This window comes from Macrobrachium nipponense, chromosome 20 (assembly GCF_015104395.2).
Source record: "Macrobrachium nipponense isolate FS-2020 chromosome 20, ASM1510439v2, whole genome shotgun sequence".
NCBI classification, from domain to species: Eukaryota; Metazoa; Arthropoda; class Malacostraca; order Decapoda; family Palaemonidae; genus Macrobrachium; species Macrobrachium nipponense.
Genome location: NC_061089.1, coordinates 24,213,547 through 24,237,742, shown reverse-complemented (window position 1 = coordinate 24,237,742; position 24,196 = coordinate 24,213,547). Strand labels below are relative to the sequence as shown.

The window sequence follows — 24,196 nt, the reverse complement described above, 5'->3', positions numbered from 1 at the left end:
TGAATTTCAAAGGCTTGCGTTGTCATTAAAAAAGGAACGACAGAACAGGTCAACTGAAAATGAAATCAAGATAAGAATTTTATTATCTCAAATGAAGAAATATTACCTTTTTTATTCGTAGGAATTGGTATATAATTGACTTGACTTTCTCACTAATATATTCTCGCAATGTTGACCGTTACAGAAAAAATGTAATAGCTCCTGGGAGTAATGTCGTTACAAATGAACGTGAATTCAAGTTACGGAAGTTGTTACCTATTGAAAACTGACAGCTTTTTCTCGTGCTAGGGATATTTTGAATTTGTAGACGTCACAGGAAACACAGGAAATGGTGACCAAATGAATTGTGAATTATGGGGGAAATTAACAGGAAAAAGGCCAGTGTTGGTTTAAACGAGGAAGAAGGTTTGTTGACTGAATAATATGAAAGAATGCGTGAGAGGTTTGGCACTAAGGGAATAAACTGCTCCTGTTCCGATCCATTAGAAGAGTTTATGATGGCTGTGAAGTTTTGTACAAATATGTTAAAAGAAAAATGACAAGATGAAGTTAGGCTACATCGTCTTGGAAAATGTATTGGGTAATGAGGCTGAAAAGTCAGGGAAATAACAGATGTAGATACAGATTTTTATGATAAGACTTTGTGTAGGTAATGAGGAATGACTGATGTTTGTCCATCACACCATGTAGATTATACTATTAATGAGAAGCTTTTCTAAGACTAGTGAGTAATAAAGGTGTGATCGGAAATTGATATTTAGAAGGTGAAAAATGGACGACGTAAGTACAGTTGGTGAATGAAAGGAGGTGACTGGCTCACATAGGATGAGAAAATGAGCGTATCGTGGAATCTGAAAGATCACTTAATGAATTTAAGTGATCTTTCTGTTGTGTTTAGCCGTTACTAGTAAACCTCATCATAATGCTACTGTGTGCAAGTATATATGTTTAAGTGTAGACTTATAGACAAGACATGCGTTTTTCCTAAGCGAATGTTTCTTGAAGTAGAAATTTTACTCATACACGCATAAAATAAGGTGCGATGTTATTATCATTGTTGGCAAAAAAGTTTCATTTTGAAACATTTTTCAGTCAAGACTTTACAGCAGTATGGTATTCTAACTCTTATTTGTAAATATTTTGTTAGTCGTATATCACGAGGGTTTATTTAAAAAAATGACAGACACAATCATATATATATATATATATATAGATATATATATATATATATATATATATATATATATATATATATATATATATATGATTGTGTCTGTCATTTTTTAAAATAAACCCTCGTGATATACGACTAACGAAATATTTACAATAAGAGTTAGAATACCATACTGCTGTAAAGTCTTGACTGAAAAATGTTTCAAAATAAACTTTTTTGCCAACAATGATAATAACATCGCACCTTATTTTATGCGTGTATGAGTAAAATTTCTACTTCAAGAAACATTCGCTTAGGGAAAACGTATGTCTTGTCTATAAGTCTACACTTAAACTTTATGTTGTATGTAATGTACCTATATATATATATATATATATATATATATATATATATATATATGGTACATTACATACAACATTGTCAAATAAACATTTACTGTTTCGTAATGCAGCATTTTTTTTTTTTCACTATCGGTATCTTTCACAACATTTGTTCTTCTTGCCTCCCTAAAAGTAGTAACAGTTAAAGAAAATAGAAGAGCGTGGGGGAATGTCTACAAACGGTAGTTTCTATAAAAACAAAATAAGACCTTCGTAGCCAGGACAGCTCGTCTTTCGAGTGTTGACATAGAAAATCATGCTTTCACAGACACACTCTTAGGCATCCTCTTTCTCATAGGAGACTGAGTAACAAGACAAGGAAAAATGCTAAACGATGTGGAGGACTCGGTACAATTTGGGAAAATTAACCTAGTTTCAATGTTAAAACCCACCTAAAAATAATCTGAAGTCCCCGAGTCCCTCGTTTTCGTTATTGCTGTCGTGTTTTATATAAGTTAATTCGTCGGAGTTACTTTCCGCAGAATATATGTGCTCAGCCGCTTAAATTATATGGCGAGAAATAGGCAGTAGTAAAAGAAATAAATAACATGTGAGATACTTGGTGTTGGCATCACTAAAAGATGTTTGCAGAGTAGCAAACACCGTTGCCAGCTTTTTTTTCTTTCTTTTTCTGGTTCATTTTGCCACCGCCCTGATCCGATACTTGATGTTGTCACAAGTGTTTGACAAAGTATTTCGTATGCTATTCCGTATTTCTCCCATCTGTTACCTATAAAAAGTTTGATGCTGTATTATTTTTCACAAGGTTACTTTTATATCCAGTGGAAATTTGGCATTTTTGGAGATGACTTGGAATTACGGTCCATAGCTACAGGTCTTTGAACGAAAACATACGGATTTAGTCTGAAGAGAAGAGGAGAGACAGAAAGAAGAAAAGAGAATATATATCCCCGTGTCCCGAGATCTTGGAGGCAGCCAGATGTACGATGATCCTCTTAAAGGAGCATTTACGTCACAAACAGCACAACATTTTTGTCTATCGTTTTATTTTATTCAGTAATTAATATATTATGGATTGAAACATTGAAGACATTGCATGTATGATGTAATTAATTAAAAGTACGGTAATTCGTACGACAATTTGAAAAAACATACGATGATTTGATTGTGAATGTTACCGAACTCAGGCCAGACTCCATCGGAGGTACCACACTCTGACTCAGTCATTGGACTCAGTGTGTGTTTGTAGCTGTGTAAGTAAACTTGTTACCCAGAGAATCATAGGTGTGACGTGGTGTGGTGATGGATCCATGAGTTGTGTGTTTATGACTTGACATAAATGCGTACTGGATTTTTGCTTAGGTTCGGAAAGTGATTTTTGCCGCTGAAAAATTTGACGGTTAATGCATATTTTGGTATCAAGTTTAGCACGTAAGGGAACAATTGAGTAATATGCGCTAACTTGAAATGGTAATTTTAACATGTTTGTAAATTCCCGTTTGACAGACACGTGACATTTCATGATCAATTGAAAATTGACTTCAAATTTCGTAGTCTCGTCACAGAGCCGTGCCGAATGATGAGCCATACAGCGACTTGTGGAGCCCTATGAAAACATACGGTAGGTCTTTGCCTTAATCATATATGGAACGTAGCCTAAGACCTAAACAAAAATGCTTACGTCACACGGTATTCTGTTGTAAGGTGGAAGAATGGTACGTACACAGAATTTTAGGTCATCGTCAAACGTAAACGTTTATGAATGTTTAAAGTTTCATAAGATGTTTTTTCTTTTTTGCTGAAACCATCAGATAGCAACTCCTTTTGATACTCGACGCTCATACATACATACATACATAGATACACACATAAATAGTACATACGAGTACATCGTACATTATTGTAGTGAATGCATTTTACTTTAATGTAGGATACCTAATCTTGGTCAAGTTTGCTAGACCTTGAATCCACTTTAAGGTTGTCCTACGGCATCGTAAATCATAGTGTTGAAAGACAACATCCAGTTCTATAACTAACCGGTCAAGGTGATTAGTATGTGTTGTAAATGTTTAAGCAAGAGTTGGAGGATTTTTTTTTCTTTTTCGTTCAAGTTTATTGGTGCTGCTTCGCGTGATGTTCCTCGATGTGGTTGTTTCAAGTTAAATTCATCAGTTCGTTTTATTTATACTATACTACTTGTTTATATACGTATGTTACAAGACCTGTTGTATGAGAAAGTTTTATTTGTAACCAAAAAGCGTATACACAAAATATTCCTTCAAATGAGAGAGAGAGAGAGAGAGAGAGAGAGAGAGAGAGAGAGAGAGGAGAGAGAGAGAGAGACTAATAATGTTCTTACTAACGCATGGGAGAAAGGTTGATAATGAGCATTTCCACTGAATGAATGTGTTCATTTACATGATGAAAACTTGATGTATGAAAGGAACTGCAGCGATTTTACTTCATTATTACTAAGTAATAATAATAGTTCAGCATGCTGATGTAGAATTACTGGAGATTATTTTCCTCCTGTAAGCCGAAAACTTATTGTTATTTGAATTGAGCTTCTAGTTTAATTGATTTATTGTAACCTTGTCCAATGAAAGTCGTCATCAGCTTAATTTCAGGTCCGTTTTCAAGGCGCAACCATTGTTAATTAGAGGAAACGTGTGTTTCTGTTATTTACTGATGAGTTCTGTGTTCATCTAATGTAATTAACCGGTACGAAGGAAACGCCCTTTTCTTTTTTGCCCTGTAGCTGCTTGTTTGCACCTCGTTTCTGAGGGATGTGGTGCTTGTTTTGTGTACTGGAACCTGTTGAACATTGACGGGTAGAGTTGAGAAATTATTATTCTCCAATATACGGAAGTAAGAAGTACATTACTGTTGACGCCCTTGTGCGTCCAGTGACCTTATATTGATATTGCACTGGTTGAAGCTAACCGTGGGTCTTGGTCACGGATGCAACAAGGAAAAACTGGGTCAATATTCATAATTTTTGTTTGGGGAGGATACGCCCACTTATAAACACGAGTTGCGTATCGTTCATAGGAAATGAGTGAGGGTTGGGAAGAATTCCAGGGCATCTTATTATTGACGCAGTGAGGAGGGTGGAATGAGTGGAGTAAGACTTAGTTTGCTATCAACAACTGGTCCTGCTTTGCGGAGGAGTCCAAGGTTGACTGTATGTTCTGTTTGCACGAGTATGTTAGTCTATGAACTGAAATGAAATTATCTTACTTAGGGGTATAACGGCTAACCTAAGTCTTATAACAGTCAAGTTACCGAGACTCAGAAAAGATATTTTCTGATCCATTTCCTTTGGGATTTCGGGTCTTTTGATGAATAGCGAATCAAAAGCTTCTAGAAATCCAAGGTGTTATTGCGGTTATTACAATAGGCTGCATAGAATCGATTAATGTAACCCCTAAAATCTATGTAGCCTACGTTTACACAATTATTTGGCTCAATATATACTTATTCCAACCTTGATTAAAAAAAAAAGAGGGGGAAAAATCCATCTTGCCATTGTAGACTAAGATACTTGTATCAGGTATGTGGTGATTAATTGATTGGTGGGTTGCAATTAGTGTGGAAAAGATCATGGGGCTAGCAGTCTCATCCCAGAAAGGCTTGGAGAGAAAAGTTCGTTAGCAACCCCTAGAGCCATTTTTGGCAGAGCGTGAAAGGCGGATGTTGTACACACACACACCCACACTCATATATATATATATATAAATAAATATATTATAGTATATATATCTATATATATCTATATATTATTAATATATATATGTGTGTGTGTGTGTGTGTGTGTGTGTGTGTGTGTGTGTGTGTGTTGAATCGCTGTAATGCTGCCCCATTGTTGTTAAATTTCAGTGCGATAATCGCCGTACCGTGCACACAAAGCGCTGGCAGATCCTACCAGCCGCGTTCTGGGTTTGGTTTTATCCATTACACGGAAGAGCTCGTTAGCATCCGGTTTGTAGCTAGCCATCGGAAATGGGCTGTTATTACGCAAGGCTGCATTTGCGTGTGCATTACCAGTAATCTTACGGATCGTGAAAAATGCATCTGGAATTATTGATATTGTTGCCGGACCTCTCTTTACTCTGTGCAGAATTTATTAACTTTTGTTTGGAGGAGGAAAGAGGGATTATTTCAAATTGCTTTGTAGACTCTTTTAGTTTCTGCATTCTATTTTCCTGGTCTGCTGTATTTTTCATTTTTACAGATGTTTTAGACGGTGGAATCATGTGTCGTTTCCATGCTCGATATCGTCATATTAATATTTGAGCATATATATATATATATATATATATATATATATATATATATATATATATGTGTGTGTGTGTGTGTGTGTGTGTGTGTTGTGTGTGTGTGTGTGTGTGTGTTTGGAATAAAGAAGAAGAGAGAGAGAGATAAGTTGGCGGTCGCTTGCGTGCATTAGTATGGGTATTTTATTGTTTGCCATGAGCACATATCGTTTTTACGTGTTTACATTTTGCAACTTCCAGAGTCAAAGTTATTCGTTGTTGGCTGATTCGAGTATGGCCAATTTACTTTTACAGCCGAAGTTTTGAGCAGTATTAGAGCCATCACAGGAAAGCCATATTCAGCTTTACTTTCGAACTGAGGAATAGCAGCAACCCGGCATTCCAGAAGGCCTTGTATTTGAAACTAGGCAAACATCCAAAATTTTGTGAGAGACTGGAGGGAGTGGCGTTTAATTTGAGTGCAGAAATCCTGTGTTGGCTGCTTAATGTCAGCTGGTGTAAGTAGTGCCTCCTTGTGCATAACATTTACTGTTCAGGGGATTAGGCCTATGCGCCAACATCTGTCATTTCATAGCGGCGACCCTTAATTACAATACAGACCTAACTTTGCTTAATTTCTTTGTCTGTTCAGCTGTTTATTAGTTACCTTTCCATGGCATTTATCGTAGTAGTTTCTTTTTCCTTATCATTAGCCGATACCACTTCTTTTGCAGACGATGTCATTTGAGATTTGCGGTACCACTTCCACCTGTGTTAAGTTATATACTTTCATTACTGATATGTTTGTTATAAGTAATCATATTCATAACGTTGATATGACTTGAAATGCCTTACCATTATCATGGAAATTAAATAGTCAGAATTATTGCTGTTATTAGTAATGGTGTTACCCCTATTATTACAGTTATTCATTAATTACAGCCAACTCTATCGTTGACAGTACGTTATGCTGTTATGCCAACGACATTTATTACTGTTAATATCATCATCATCATATCATCATCATCATCATCATCATCATCATATCATCATTCCTCTATATGTTAGATGTTACAACTACTATCCCTTCATTGTATTGTACGTACGTGCAAGCCCTGTAACTGGCCCCAAACTGGAACTTTATTGGAGACTGTTATTGTTATAATGATGATGGTTTCTTCTCAGTCTATGATGTTGGAATAGTGAATCCCAGTATCACTTACCTTACCATTAACAGAAAATTGAAGGTGAGGTTCAGCCAAATTAGTCCATAAATAGTTGAAGGTTTTGGAGCGGTCAGTCACTCCTGGGATCTGCTGTTAATGAGACTTGAAGGACGTTGATGTCTTCCTCCGCGGTTTAGCCGATTTTTAGTGAATTTGGGCAGCCTTTGTATGGTATGGTTTTCAGCGGTCTGCCGTTGGTTACCTGTCATCGAATTTCCCGGTTGACAACTTTTGTCCTTTAACCACAATAGTCTTCCATTTCACTGCTCCTCGTGGTGGTTTTCCAGGTGCAAGTAAATGTATGGATTTATGTATTTCCACGATTGTTCTTTAGACATTTGGCTTCTTTGAGGAGGATGAGCAAACAACGAATGGTCAGTAAGAGTGAGACAAATGTAACTACAGAATGACATGAGAAAAATGTCAAGCCTGTTGATGGACTACGGAGACGAGACAGTTAAATTTTATAGGCAGAAGTAAGCTAGGAGGAGAGGGTTTGCTCTCGCAAAGCTGGGCCTATTGAACATATTTGTTTTTAATGATGGACAAAAACGAGGGCCACCAGTCAGTCTGTTGAGTGAATTATTAATTGAAGGCTAAGATGAATGTTTTAGAATTTTCATTTAAGAGACCAGTGAGTTTTCAAATAAATTAAGGTTATTTTGTTCTGTTTCTAGTGTTCTAAATTCGTTATCGCTGGATTATTCGTGAACGTGTCAGAATTTTAGAGAAAATGTTCAAGTAAACTGGGAAAGTTGTCGTGTTTTCATGTGCGTAAATTGTAAGCCAGCTTTCATTTACTTATTTTGGTGGATGTTACCTCATAATCGTTGGCATGAACTTTTCATTAATTTATAGGATTTTTTAAGTTACGTTTATAACTGAAGTATGGAGAATTGTATGAAATGTTATGGGTGGAAACTGCAATTTAGTAAAAGCACTGTTGAAGGTACTCAGGTTTATTCAGACTTATTTCTCAGTAAAGGCGACAAAAAGTTGCATTTTTGCAGTCAGCGAGCGAGGCCCTTTTGATTGTTTTGCAGTGGCAGATTATTTCTATATTTATTTGGATTATTTCGTGTTCGTTTATATCAACGGCCCCAGGAAAATCAGGTTTTATAACACTCCCGAAATAGGAATCAAATAAGGGGAAAATCTAGATGAATTGCGTTTTTCACAACTTAATGATTGCTGCACCTGTTCTGTAGATCAAGAATGATGTGCTTCTTTGTCACTTGATGTTATTTCAACAGTAAATAAAGCCGAGGCTGCGGGAAAAGTAAAAGACGGATGTACAAGCGCTTTTGTTTTATTTGAACACATTTCCATGGTACAATGAAAACGGGCCTTGAAAATATGTTGAAATAACACGAATGCGCTTGTTCAACATTTGGTTATTTATTCCTTTGGCCTTAGTTGTATAAATTCTGTTGACAGAAAAGTAATAAATAAATGATATAGGATCAGGAAGACTAAGATTTAAGTAAAATGATACACATGTAGTTAAATCCTTCTTGAAAACCTGACTGGCAAAACATCGAGACCCCCTCCCCCCTCGCAAAAAAAGAAGAAAAAAAAAAAGCCTCGTCACTCGGTACATGAAGATTAATTGCTAAACAGCTGAAGTTGGCAGTTGTGATTGGGTAATGGTTTTTTGTGTTACGTCACCGACATTAGGCAGACATTCAAAGTAACTTTACATTTAGTATTATAGTACATTTGCCGTTTGCTTCGTAGGAGGTAATTGTCGTCAGTACACCTCATGGGGTACAGTGTAGGCATTACTAAAGGTTCTTTGCAGAGTCCCTTCGGCCCTTAGATGCAACCCCTTTCATTCGTTTTACTATACCTCCGTTCATATTATCTTTCTCCCATCTTGCTATCCACCTTCTAATAATTATAGTGCAGCTGCGAGGTTTTCCTCCTGTTTCACCTTTCAAACCTGCCTACTATCAATTTCCTTTCCGTCGCTGAATGACTTCATAGGTTCCAGTGCTTGGCCTAAACTCTATATATTCCTCTCCATATGTTGTTTATAGTAAAACGTGGAGAAGCTCTAATTTTTATTTATTTATTAATTTATTTATTTTTATTCCAAGCTCTGAGCTCACGTGTCTTTGTGTCAGGGAGTTTTTTGTGCATGATTTTCATGATGCATATTGTAACTACGAGATTTTTCAATTTGGGTGTTTACTATTAGTTACGCATGGAATGTTTGAAGCTCACTTAAATCAGACATTTATTTGAGGATCTTGAGTATGTTAGTTAATAAACTGTACCTTTTACGCATGTATTGGTCCATAACTAGGTGTTAGGTGTATATGCCACAAGTGGTATAAACTTACTTATTACTTATTACGAACTAAGTTACAACAAATAAACACCTATGGAACAAATACGCAGAGTAGAAAGTTGTGTACTAATCAAAGCATAATTCTATAGGTCTAACGAAATGGACACTTAATAGTTCTGCAGTGGTCACAACCACTTTGCCATTAAGTTAAGACGTGCAAAATCTTGAGGTGCTGCAGATTTTCCATTTTTCACATCACTCTCGTGCAGTGGTTCTCAAACTTTTTAACTCCTCGACCCCCTTATGAAGTTTCAAATTTTCTATCGACCCCCTTATGAAGTTTCAAATTTTCTATCGACCCCCTAGACTAGCATTTAATATTAAAAAGAAAAACCATGTCAGAATCAATTAGAGTAGTATTAGTTTAGTACCTGACATTCTGTATGATAAAAAAGTAACACCTGGGAAGAAAATATGTTTGGAACTTTAGATGTAAGAGTATTATGTAACTTAACTCTCCGACACATGAGTTATTCATTGACCCCCTTTTGACCCCTGACTCAGTTATTCATCGACCCCCTTTTGACCCCCTGACTATTCATAGACCCCTTAGATCTTAGAAGATCCTATTGACCCCTGGGGGTCGATGTCGACCACTTTGAGAACCCCTGCTCTAGTGTCATTTGAAATTGCAGTGGATTCAAAGAATAATGAAGCTGAAAATCTGCATATAAGGAAAGTAAGAAGAACTTAAGCCTTTCTTCAGAGCAGTTCATACTGTATAACTGTATGGGTCTTGGCTTGCTGACGATATCTGTGAAAACGTTGTTTGGATGAAGGTCCTTGAAATTAAGAAAGTGTATCGCTGTGTATGGGATAAATACAAATCCATCTTTTTATATTTTAGTCTGTATAATGAAATTGCATAGGCCGGCGCAAAAAAAATGGCATTGGGAATATTAGAATTTTGTCCCCTTTTTTTGAGTCTAAGCTAAAATGTGGTATATATATAATTATATATATGAAACGCGTTTTGTGAATTGCGTGTATAGTGTTACAGTGATGACCTCCAATGGCATTCTGACAATGTGCGTTTGATGTGGTATGCGTCATGTTATATACATTTGGTACAGCTGTAACTACCGAGAACCTAGCGCTCATGATTAGACTAGTTATGTAACAGAGAGAGAGAGAGAGAGCTTATATTTTGGGAATAGTTGTGTGAAGGAATGCAAAACATCACGTCAGGTGGATATTTTCTCTCGTCGGTAAGTATAATTTGCAGACTATCGTCCCGAATATTTAGGCCATTCTCTTGACCCCCCTGATCGTATCAAAGTGTTAAAGGGGTGGCCAGATTGTTCTTCAGTTTGTTCACTGTCTGTTGGAAAACAATAGCGGAGAGTGAGAGAGAGCACTAGAACATAATTGTAGTAATAACATTTATTCTTTGCAAGTACTGTATTTTATGCTTATTTATTATTCATATCATGTTTTATAGATAGCAAGCCGGATGTCCTAGAGAGAGAGCGTGTGTGTGTGTATGTGTTAAAAAACAGATCTATTTTATAATTTTTTTATTTACATTTATGATTTATTTATTACTCTGTGTTTTTACAGCAGTTGACGTAGGATATACAGAAATGAGTAAAAAAACCATTTCCATGTATTGGCAGAAAAACTACTTTAGTAGAAAATTTCTTCATCTGTATGTTTGTGTATTATATATATATATATATATATATATATATATATTATATATATATATATGTATATATATATACTCATACATACATACACAGTAGTAAGCCTTTTCTTCTACTAGTGGTTGGCGCCAGAGGACAAATAACATAAAGATCATTACTAAAAGCTTCCATAATATTGACAGCCAAGCTCACACTTTTACACAGAAGGCTCAAGAACAGTGCTTGGAACCTCCATAGTGTGCTATTTACCATTAATTTGCAAGATACTTACGATTTTTTTTATATTATTTTTCCTTGTCAGTACCTTACCTTTTTCCACCCCATCCACCCAATCTTTTGTTATTTAATTTCTCTAACACTGAATTTTACACTCATTTAGCTAACCAACTTATTACAGTCTATTCTCCCTGCGTATTCGGACCATCTAAAAATCCTGTGATCAGTAATTTCACGTGATGCTAATCTGTTTACCTCTTTTATCTCCATATTTTTCACCTTGTTAACCGTCTGATTTTCATTTGCACTCAGTATTCACACTTGACTGCAATAGAGTTGGCTCAACAGTCCCTTCGAACATTTCCATATTAGCCACACCCCCCTACCCCCTCCCACTACCATCCTTGTTGCCCTTATTCTGTGATTCAGCTTTCTATCATGCTACCATCATCCATTACATGATTCCCACAATACTTCAAGTTTTTCGCAGTCCATGATAGCATTCGTTACTTCAGTTTCTGGATTTGTATTTAATCTCAGAAGTGTACTTTTTGCTTTCATGTACTACTCTAAACTTTCTCCTCTTTGCAAACACCTTCCAGCCCTTTCACTAGTTTCTGTAACTTTTTTGCATCACTCCATCTATGAAGATATTTAGCTGTGATTTCATATGCATTATTTAGATCCAAAAATGCCACTTGCAGCTTTTTCCATTTACTTCAAACAACTGGTTGATAGTAAATTCGTGATCCACACCCCCCTCATCCATCTCAAGGTCCATAATATTTTTTCGTGAACTGTCCTGTTATCTGTGGTATGTTCTCAATCAAAACCCTACCATGTACTTTTCCAGGTACAGTCTACCGATCATGATAACTTATATTTATTACACTCCGCTTTATCACTCACTCATACCTTTATACTTTCAGAAGCTTTCTCTCAGCGAGCTATACCTTACAAACCTTGGTCAGCCACTCAATTGCATTATCACCACCACTTATGAAAATCTCACATATAATCCCATCAGCTAATGGCATCTTATTCTTCGGGCTATTAATTGTCCTTCTTTTGGCCCCAGCAATCACTTCCACAAACATTTTCAACCTTAACATGAGCCCTTTTCACTCTTGTGGCGTTCATCTCTGCCTCCCTTATGTCGTCTGCGTTCAACCAAATTTAATAATACTCTCTCCATCGACTGAGAACCCTATTCATTTTAGACAGCATCCCTTCAAATGCTTCTCTTATTCTGAGATCCATTTGTTTATTAATCTCTCTCTCTCTCTCTCTCTCTCTCTCTCTCTCTCTCTCTCTCTCTCTCTCTCTCTTTTAAGAACTCTTGAGTCTCTTAAAGTTCTTGTTCACTTTCTCTGCCCTTACTTCTTACTTTTGTCCTTTGACATAGTCTTCTTTATTTATTTTTTTATTTATTTTTTACTTGACTACCCTGAACATCCTGCTATATGTGTAAGTATGCATATGATCGTTTTTTGTCTTGCCGTTAGACCCTGAATAATACTCTTCACTAAACCTTTAACGTAATCCCAGCATGTAATGTTTTTTTTATTACTCTATCTGCTTACCCTTTTATACCCACAAAACCCCCCTTCTTTTAAAACGTCTGTCCATTACCACTACAGTATTCTAGGATGGCAGTGCTATGTAGTGTAAATCTTTACTCGGAATATCTCCTAAGTTGGACTAGATTCAATTAACCCCCCTTTTCAGGGCGTCTGTCAGGGGGATAACCCACCCTCCAAAATGTCTGTCACTGGTCATTCTATAATCAGTAGAGTCTGCAGATATATTATATATTAGTTTCATCTGGTATCTCATATATTGGATCTAGACCCAAAATCTAACGAGCAATTAGTGGTGCTTGTTAAGTAAGCCACCCATATATTTTCGGCAGACGGTCAGTTTCACAGTTTACAAGTCTACTCCTAAATACCGGTAGGGGTTACAGTCGGTATCTCGTTCGTTGTATCTCAACGGTCCGGCTGCCGGTCTATTTACTGGTGACCTTTGTTTTAGTTCATTATGTCTTCATTTTGTACTTGAATATGACGCGATGAACTTGTGAGTCCACTCATCTTTATTCCGACGCGTTCATCCATCTTTTACCGACATTTTCAAACTCAGAAAAAGAAAGAAAGGATACATAAGAGCATAATTACAAAGTATGCAATATTTTGGGAAATTTAAAGCATGGTTGGAAGATGTCAGAGAAAACGGACTCACAGCACGTGGTGAAAAAAAGTTACAGTTGGTTTCATATCTTTCATCTCTGTAGATTTCGAAATTTCATGCTGGTGGTCTGTTAAGTGTTGATACATTTGAAGTGACGGGACTCACCCCCCTCCCCCCTCCTCTCTCTCTCTCTCTCTCTCTCTCTCTCTCTCTCTGAGAAGAAAAGCGGCCTGATCAGTAGGCCTAGTCCTTCAGGACTCGAGAGATATTCGCATGTTATTTTTCCTGTAGACGTAACACTGCATTTCGTATACCAAAGTGCTTAATACTCATATTATTATTAGAAAACAGTTTACGTTCTCTGCATTAGCAAAGATTGTCTTGGGTAGAATTTCTTGGAGAATTATATCGATGTGTCTGTTTCGAGCTTCATCCTCGGCTGCCAAGTAACACTTTGCAGGCGGCATCCGCTCTCAAATGCAATGTCACGGTTAGCAATTCAAGGATTGGTGGGTTCATTGACTACCGTTTGTTGCCTTTCCCCCTCAAGGCGTTAGAATTTTTCCCTTGCTTACGAATTTTTTCTTTACTGATTCACATCATTTTCCATCACTCGCCAAGGAAGGTGGTCACTCTTACTTCTGTTTTCATATAACCAAGGTCTAAAGAATTGTTTAGACTTTGCGTAATTATAACCTTCCATTTTCTTTTAGACCTACTTTCAACTTGAACGCGAACTGAATTCTTCGTGTGCAAAATCATTTGAAAGAGGATGCCAAACTCGTTGGACATTCGTTCCCTGAAACGCTTCGACTGGTTGCTGAGAAGTTCCCAGTCACATCCGAGGTAAAAATTGCTAGTACTATGCTTGACATCCTGTTCTAATTGGCAATTTTTTTTCCTTTTTTTCTCGCAGTAACTGGCGCCTGGCCGGCATCATAAGCGGATCCAGTTTTATGCGTGAGTTGATCGTTGCTTTGAACCCGAAGAAGCACCAGTTTTATGCCAGGATTGTCAACCATTTTATTTCTGCAACGATTCGTGTTCTCACTCGCAGCAATAGTTTTGGGGTACAGGATTTGTAGGCAGGCCTTTGTGTGTGTGTGTGTGTGTGTGTGTGTGTGTGTGTGTGTGTGTGTGTGTAGCGAGTGGGTTTAGTGTCCTACGATAATTGAAAAGTATATTGCACATGTCATTTTTTTTTTTTTTTGTATCTTAGTGACAGTTAGTCTGTTACCAAATTGCTTTTATTTAATCTATTAACTGTTCCTTTCATACCATCGGATGGCACTCTTTCTGTCCTGTGTAATCTAGTGGGTAGTGGTTGTATCATTCACGCCTTTGATAGACTGGAAGGAAAGACAAGGATTCGCTTTTGTTAAAACACCAATGGTCATTAATCTGCGATCATAATTATAATGACAATGCATCTTGAACTTTCAGTACTTTTGCTCACTGTAGGTAGTTTTAGGAGGCAAATCAAAGAATTTGGGTGTGAAATTAAATGCATAAGTTCGTAACTGGTCAGTTTTTAAATTAAGAAATGTTTTAATAGTAAATAATAAGGTGAGATGATATGGCCAAACTTATCTTCTCGCGAGGGAACTTAAACTAGAAGAGACTACGGTATAACCCAAGGTTTGGTAACGATGCTGTATACGGTCACCTTTCGTGTTAACCACACGTGTCTGCCAAGATGGCAGCGAAATTTGGTTTATAAACCAGAAAAAAAGGTGGAGAGGAAAAATAAAGAATTTGGCCAAATTCCCAAAAGTCAGTGATAGATCCGTTTCTTGAGAGCGAAGGTTAGGTAGGCTATAGGTATTAAGGAAGACGGAAGTAGGGTCCCGAATCTCAAGATTTACGTGGCGAGGTGTGAATACTCTTAGAGATATCCACCTCGAACTTTTGTAACGATAATTTAGTTCTGTGAGTTGTGGGTCTTTTGGAAAGATAAGACTACATCTTCCTTGAATTATTCCTTTGATGGGAAATGTTTGATTCCAGCATTAGGCTACATATTTTATTATTGGTTATAGAATAACAGGAATACAGTCTTCTCGTTTGGTTCAGGTTTCTTCTCACATCATATTTATCCATTTTTGAGGATTAACGGCCTATTGAAGGTATTTACGGAGTCTGGCGTCATCGTGAGGGGGATAAGGGTAGTGGAGGAGGGAGGGTACCTTCGGCATTCGTGCTGTACTTTCAGATCTAAGAAATATAATGATCCTAGGCCGTGTTCGGTCGGAAGTACAAGGCGAAACCAAAAAAGATATTCCTTCCGTAGAATCCCTGTTGAATTTGGTTACTTTTCGTAGAGTTAGGTTTATATATATCTTATACATACACACACACACACACACACACACACATATATATATTATATAATATATATATATATATATATAGATATATATATATATATGAGTATTACTTGATAAGGACGGAAGTAATCTACCGAAATATAGTCCTTAGCTTTAAACCAGTGTGTTTTAATTAATGGGCCTTTTATACTTCGAGACGTATCCTGTTTTAACAGAAGAATTTATTTACATATGTATATGTATGATATATTATACGATACACACAGACACACACACATATATATATATATATATATATTATATATATATATATATATATAAATTGTGGGTGCGAGTGTTATGAAAAATATTAATTTTTAATATATTATATATATATATTATATATATATAACGCGTGTTGTGCGGTGTTATTGCACAAATATTATTTGTTGTCCTGTCTCAGACCATCATATGTTTGAATTTAAAGAGGTAAAGGCTGTACTTACTACACATCGGCCGTGTATGGGGTCCTGAAATGTAATTAATTTATGGTTTTTATATTTTGGTATTAGCTGAGGATTTCATTTCCCTGAAACATCTTGTGTACAATTTCAAATCTGAATTTCTTCGTTCGTCTTCAAACGCTTTTAGTCCCCCACCCCCCGAAAAAAATTAAACCTGAGCTCGAAAATTCCGCTCTTTTGTGAATAACATCAGTCTGGACTTTAAGGAGAGAATCCAATACTGGCTCAGTCACAACCTTTCATTCCGTTCCTCACGGGACTGATGTGTGAGACAGAGACAGACTTCACATCAGAGTTGTCTTGTCGGACAATCTCTTCGTCTTCTTCTTCTTTTTCTTCTGTTTTTCTTTTCTTCCGGTAGGCATTGTCTGGATCAAAACATGATCTTTCGCATTCACGGAGGATCGAGCGGAATCGTGAGAGATTATCTGTACAGCAACCGTCAGCCTTTCAGTCTCTCAGCTTTGGCTTACGCTCTCTCTCTCTCTCTCTCTCTCTCTCTCTCTCTCTCTCTCTCTCTCTCTCTCTCTCTCTCTCTCTCTGGCGTATTCAGTTCAAGGCTAGATGCGAAATACCTTTGAAACTGATAAGTGGAAGGTTGGGTAAAGATTTTTTTTCTTTTTTTGTCTTATACTTCGTTGGGAGAGGGGGAAACTTGGCAAGCATGGCTCTAGCTCTGCTTGGTATGACGAAAGGTGAGAGAGGTCCAAATGGAATTTGTGCCTTAAGAGATGAAGAGGACGAACGACAAATGAGTACTACACAGTTCGGAAACATCAGTATGATATATTCCATAAGAGTGATATGAAGCGAATGAATGACCAGTCCGCTTGAATTGTGATCATGGCTTGAAATGTTGATGAAAACGTTAGGACCTCGATATAATATAGGATTGTGGGAGGGACCGTCATGCCAGCCCAGGAGGTTTTAATGATGACTAAAATACGGGAAACTTAAATCTGACTCAAGTGAGACAAGTAGGAAAGCAGCATCTGGATACCGATGAGACGGTGCATTTAATTCAACGCTGTTAGAACGGCAGTGAAAGGAGAGCGTCTCTAGAAATAGGAACAATGCCCCATACTTGAATGGGTAAGTTGCGCACGTCTGCAGCGAACAGTAAGGAGGAAAATATACAAATACTCAACAGGATCATTGAGTAGAGTATATCAACTTTAAATTAATAGGCGGGGCGAGAAAATATCTGAAATTGATCACTAGTGAAGGACAGAAATGGTTAAGAAGAGAACATAAAAGAGGAGTTGGAAGACTAGAATTAGGGAAATAAATAGACGCATCATTGCTTGGCCAGAAGTTGAACAGTTGTCTGGGAAACTAGGAATAGCCTTGCTAAAGCCTAGGATTAAAAATATGGAAAATTGAAATCAACAGTGGCCCGGTTGTGCCTGTGAAGAATTCGTTGTATATATAATTGAGAATGTATCAGGGTGAGAGATATTTTGGTAAGAGGTCCTTGATTAAACTTTTGGGGCTATCGTATAAGAGCAAAAGTTAGAACCATCCTGATTTCTGGAGATTTCTTTTTAACGTATTTTGAAATTTAGACTGAGATGTAAAATCTTATATTTATGATGAAAGGAAGGGCGTGAACGACATAAGGTTCAATTGTGCGGTGTATGGAGGAATGAGAAAAACAAGTGAAAATGTAGCTTTCGGTTTGATGCGATAATAGTCTACTCGGAGCAAGATAATAAAGAGTTTATGATGTCTTGAACTGCCAAAGAACGAGCACAGACCATGGTTTGAAAATTGGAACGTAATGGAAATCGGTAAAAGTTATTCTTATTTTCCTTTTATCTTATGATTGTTGACCTTCTTAGTGTTGAAATTTATTAGTTTGGCGTTCTGGAAGGGACGGTAGCAATATCGTTACTTTAGTTGAAGTTTATTGTAATGTGACATTAGTCATCAGTCATTGGAAGCGTTTGCGAGCAACGTAATACATCTCGTGAGCTTGTTGAGTGTACCAGACATCGGCTGTTGTAGAGCAATACTTGACTTGTGAATCACAAGAATAGTGGATGGATTACCACCTGTTATAATGCAAGTCAAGTCACGCCTACTTGACAGGTGGCAGCATTGTTTCTGGCTGCAAGCTAGCTTGTTGTTTATTTGTTATGTAAAGGTACGTAGATGACCAGTGAGTAAAAATGTGACCTTGAAGCGTCAGACTCTGAAAGGAAGTGACCTTAAGCCGAATACGCCAAGAGACTGTGATAGAGTAGAATACGAGATTTGTCTTTTAGAGTTGATCGTAACCAATTCCCCTTAAGCAGACCAGTAATCATTTTTACTGCTGAGTTTCATTTGAAGAAATATTATATATTTTTTCTCTCTCAACAAATGATTCGAATGTTTGCACAGCTTAGTCACTGAGCTTTAATAGTGAGGCGTTGAACGGCCGTGCAGTCGACGGTAGTCAAGTGTGCGCCTGTTACATCGATACAAGTGAATTCCCGGATACTTCTGAAATCATTCCCCCTAAAGCGCGCGAGATGTCCTAAACAGATAGATTTCTTGTGGGTCCACAAACACCCACAAGGTGTGTTTGTTTCCCCCTCTTAGTTTGTAGTCACTGCGTTCATTCATTCGTTTGAATGAGTCGTTTTGGGGGGAAGTTTTTCATTATATGGCCATTTTCTTTACGGGTCCAAGTAACATTTGAATGATTGGAGCTTAAGTAGGTGTGATCCAAAGTGTAATCTTCATGTGTGTATCGGTACGTTGTTATATCAGAGAGAGAAGGAAGGAAGCTGCAGACACACACACATACATATGCACACACAAGCGCGCGCTCTGACATACGCGTAATAAAATTGATGCCGATCCCAATGGCCTGACCCTCCTTCCTAAAAGCCCATATGCACACCGACCCGATAAAACTCGTCAAACAATTTCCTTGTTCCATAAAGTATTCCAGAAAAGTTTAATCCGCCATTGTTAAGCTCATCCGAGCACGTCTGAGAATACTCAATGAGAGACGAGACTTGAACATCGAAACCAACTTGAAGGGGGACTAGAAAGCAGGCATGTCTTCTTGTCTGCCGTGTCAGGGCCAGGCGTAGTAGGTGACAGACACACGAGACACGACTCTGAATGTGAGTTGATTCTGTGGTGTTATTGTATTACTGCTAATAAGTATCGTCAAGTTAATGTGATCACTAAAGTTGATGACATTGTCCACGATATGTAATGTTTCTTGCTTTGCTCAGTTGTCCTAGCGAGCCTTCATAGAATACATTTTGAAATGTTTAGGAAATGTGTGGAAACCCACTGACCATTTGGCATAGATGTTTTTGTATAAGAGTCAGTATTTAATTTCATTTACATATTACTGTTGGGTTTATCATTATTCTTATGAACCCGATCGAAAGGACGGTAACTTGTGGAGATGATGTCCGTCGACATTGAACGTTCACACCTAAACGAAAAAAAAGAGAGAAATAAGGTTGGTAAAACTGGAATGCAAAGAAAAAGAAAAAAAAAACCAATATAGTAAATATATATCTGACCGAAGCAATAGTGTCTTCCCTCTAATCAGAAAAGAATAGTTGCTGTGCGATGTGTGAAGTGCGATAAATATGGCAAGGTGCTGTGTTGTTAAGATAAAAGTAATCAAGCCAAGTTACTCAAGTGAATAAGCGAGCTGCTAATAAAGGGTGTGAAGAAACGCCAATGAGCTCGGAGTGGATGCACATGGGAGAGGAGATTAGAATAATGATTAATTTTAAACGGAGTGTGAAACACACACACACACACACACACACACACACGGATGAGACCCCTCATCTTGTTATGCGATTAGCACAAGACTAACATTTAATCCAAGCGAAATTGAGATCGTCTTCTCTCTTACAATGTGGTATATTTTTCATGTCAGAGTATTGAGTCTGAGTGGGTATAGAGATTTCAGCTAAGTGTTGGCAGGACACAAAATACGCTCTCTCTCTCTCTCTCTCTCTCTCTCTCTCTCTCTCTCTCTCCACAATTTAGATGGTGAATGTTTTTGCCCGTGTTCTTAGGGTGTCTATCTTCACGAAACCTTTATTTAGCCAACTGAAAGTTATAAATCATCGCTTATTGCTATGAATGAAAAAGCATTAAAGTAGTGAGATTTACTACTATTACGAGTTGTTTATCTCCTTCGAGATTATGGCCCACATTAGTTTCCGTACCCTTTTATTATGCTTTATATTATGTTTTCCTCTTCCGGTTCCATTGTCCTTTGCGCTCGGAAAGTGCCGCGGGATGGGATGGATGCCTCGGCCACCAGTTGAACCCATGAGGAATTAAAGGATTTTGGAAAGTCTCTTCTTATCCGATTTATTCGAAGGCTTCTTATTCCAACTTCTGTCTCTCTTTTTATTTCAACTTCTGTCTCAAGTTTCGCTGCTATTGGATGTTATACCGTTTCCGTTTGTCTTATTCGTATGAAGACTTCGGAGGGAGACCTTTGAAATGAATGAGTCATCGGAAGAGAAAAGTAAGATTCAAAGAGCCACTTATGTTACGGCACCTCCACCCCCTTCCACACATGCGCCTCGTTGGCGTGATCGGTTTGGTCTTGGCCTGCCACCTCGGTGGCCGCGAGTTCGATTCTCGGGGATTCCTCTGAGGTGTCAGAGATGTGTATTTCTGGTGACAAGTTCATTCTCGACGTGGTTCGGAGGTCACGTAAAGCCGTTGGTCCCGTTGCTGAATAACCACTGGTTCCATAAAACGTAAAAACACTATACAAACAAACAAACAAACAAACCTTACTTACACACACACACACGCACAGGAAATGGATAACTTTCAGTATTTTGGTTCAGTGGTTTTTCAGCTGAATACGAGTTCACGTGATTCTGGAAATTCCAAATCTAATTTAATGCACATCTGTATCTACTATTCTATATAACTATAAAGAACACCTGTATTTTTGTTCAACTCCTCCCAGTGTGAAGGCCAAACTGCAAAAATGAGATGTAGTTGGAATCAACACGAGGTGAAGAGTATAATTTATTAATTACCTGGTTTTGGGCTTCGTGTTGTGTGGAGACAGTAAAATGATAATAAAAATTTGGCTTTAAAAGTATGTTGTGATTCATGTAGATGTGACCTGCGAGTCTTGTTGGTATCTTCTAGTTAATATATATATATATATATATATATATATATATTATATATATATATATATATATATATATATATATATATATATATATATATATATATATATATATATATATATATATTACGAATAAAATCAGTAGTTTACCTAAAGCTGCTGAAGCTTGGGTGGACATTTTTGTGGACCAAATAGGTAATCGTATATTTTTTTCATGATTTTTAGAATGTTCTGTAGTTCTTGTTCGTCTCGTACCCATGCGGGTATTCAGGCGTAAACATGCCTCCCCGTCATTCATTGTTAGTTGATTTCACTTTGCTTTTATTCGTAACATTCTTTGGCAATCTTGTGTGGTTTGGGCTCAGTGGTAACCGAACAAAATGCAGTTTTTTTTCTCTCTTCTCTCGTAAATAATCAGGATTGCCTTCACTTCATTTCGAATGGTCTTGAATTTCGGTTTTATTTATTATTTTGTTTATTTATTTTTTTATTTTTTAAGATTTCGTATCTGTATATCATGTGCTTGTCATTCTCTTGCATTTACAATAACCCACTTGGCTCAGTTTTTCTGTTTTTTTCCTTTTTTTTTTTTTTTTTTTTTTTTCATTTCGTATCTGCATATGTTGTGTTTGTCATTCTCTTTCTTTACAGTAACCCTCTTGGCTCAATTTTTCTGTTTTTTCCCCATTTTTTAAATGAACATTTCATTCAATGAATGGGTTTGCAAATTATGGCCTACTTGCCTTTTTGACTTTCACATCACGGAATAATGCACGTTTAGAATTTGTCGTGATTATAGATGGTCCACGACTCTGTAAACATCCGTGAAAGCGACAGCAGCTGACTGCTGCCTTGACCTTTAGATCAGTCACTGCCTTGCCTGCTTTCTCTTAGTTCGCGCCTCATAAATGCTAAAAAGACGCCTCCCGCTGATTACCACTTGAGAGAGATTTATCTCCTCGCTGTACATTGCGTTCCGGACATCTTTGGTTTATCTTGAGTGAGATCCCAAATCTGGTGATGGTCATCTCATAAACGACCACAGAGTATCACTTGGTCCTACGTAATAGTGTATATATAGATATATATATATATATATATATATATATATATATATATATAATATATATATATATATATATATATATAATATATTTATAGAAAGCTACTGGTCAGTTTTACCAGATACGTAATAGCCAGAATGGCCTCTTAACTTCTCAAATTCTTTGGTTGTTTTTGGATGCGCTTGTCACTACAAAGCCTCGATATCCAACTTCAAAGAAATGTGAAAGAAATCATGATGTCCGGCAGCGGGAAACGAACCCGTGATACAATGATCACGACGAGGTCACCATGCCGACATGACCACGAGAATATATATATACATACATATATGTATATATATATTCTTTACCCACAGAATCTGTCTGTTAATGTCAAATTTAGAACAGGTTATTTGGTAGTCGAGGCAGCACATTATCCCTGTCATGTAATTGCCCCTTTTTATCGTTGGAGTTTCTCTGCTTTTATTTTTCGTCCATGGCTTGTCACGGGAGACCGTATAACCAGTATTTATAACCCCCTGGCTGTGCTATAGCCTCTACGCAGTATAGTTATCGGTCTTCTCGGTCTTCGGTTTGTGGTGTCTTACTTATAGAATGCTATTTTGTGAACGCGTTACATACGTATACACATGATGTAAATACCCTGTTCTACCCTCATGGGTTTTGTCTGTCCTCGTTTGGAGGTTAGTTGGTTTCTGTAAAAGGTTGCTTAGTAAGTGTAAGGTCTTTTGGTTTGTTTCATGAGAGCTGTTTACGCAACAAGAGTGATCAGCCATTGCCTGTGACTCCTATATCTCACCGATACCAGCTTCATCAATTTCTCGTCTGGTGTACTACCTTGCAAAATTATTACTCTCTTCAAAAGGCCTGTAATGTCCCGCAACATTTTTCCTCGTGCCTCGGCTATTTCTTCCTTAATCCTTGCTGCATTATTAATGCTCTGTTACCACTGCTCTCGTAATAACGACTACATAGGTGGAAGTCATATGTTTGTAAAGACGCCATTCGCTTTTGCCAGTAATATCCGATTGAGGTAGAAATATCTTGTGCAGCAGGACATCCTAAGTTATTCTTTTGCTTTTTTTTCCACTTTTTTATGATGTTTTCGACAAGCCATTGATGTTAATCACATTATAGATGAAATTACAAATAAAATACTCCATGAAAGCTGGGTTTGCTGTTGAGTTCTGAGAGGAACCCTCATTAAGCATTTCTCTCGTCTTATGTTGAGAGAATGTGGTGGTTATTGTAATACTCTCCTCATGTCTTTTTTCTTTCCAGCCGAGTTGAATGAAAAACCTCCGCTTTCATCTGCAACATATTTTGTAAAATTCAGCTTCACTGGAAGCTCTAGACCTCTCTCTCTCTCTTCATCGCTCTTACGAGTCACCCTTTACTCATATTGAGACAAGTTCTTGGATATCCTGCCGGGATGAGCCAAGATGCAATGCCACCCGCCATTTCAGTGACCTTAATATTGGTAGGGCGCAGTTCTGACTGTGTTTGGCCTCGTGTTTTCAGTGTTGAAGTCAGATCCAATATCATTACTGTCAATAACTGTAGTTATTAGTGTGTAAAATAATACGCGAATGGGCTCAGCGAGGTGATTTACTTCTTGTTGGGTCGAAGTGATCATTCTCTTGGATCTCAAAATATGCCTAGGACAATCATGCAGCTGTAAAACACAGCCAAATTGAACCTTATTCATTTTGCTATGCTGAAATTGTCAACACACTTATTGCTGTAAACTTTTATTTCAATGCCGT

General features: G+C 37.4%; 1 protein-coding gene across 5 annotated transcripts in view; it reads left to right on the top strand.

Annotated features, from left to right (window-relative positions):
• Positions 1 to 2,729: 2,729 nt before the first annotated feature.
• Positions 2,730 to 24,196, top strand: part of LOC135223558 (uncharacterized) — a 188,110-nt gene continuing 166,643 nt past the window's right edge. For 2 of the 5 annotated variants that reach the window (XM_064262109.1, XM_064262084.1), the window contains exons 1-2: positions 2,730 to 3,136; positions 14,322 to 14,365. The gene's annotated coding sequence lies outside the window, so the exon portion shown is untranslated. The remainder of the gene's footprint in view (positions 3,137 to 14,321; positions 14,366 to 24,196) is intronic. The other 3 variants (XM_064262100.1, XM_064262076.1, XM_064262092.1) reach the window with 2 other exon arrangements.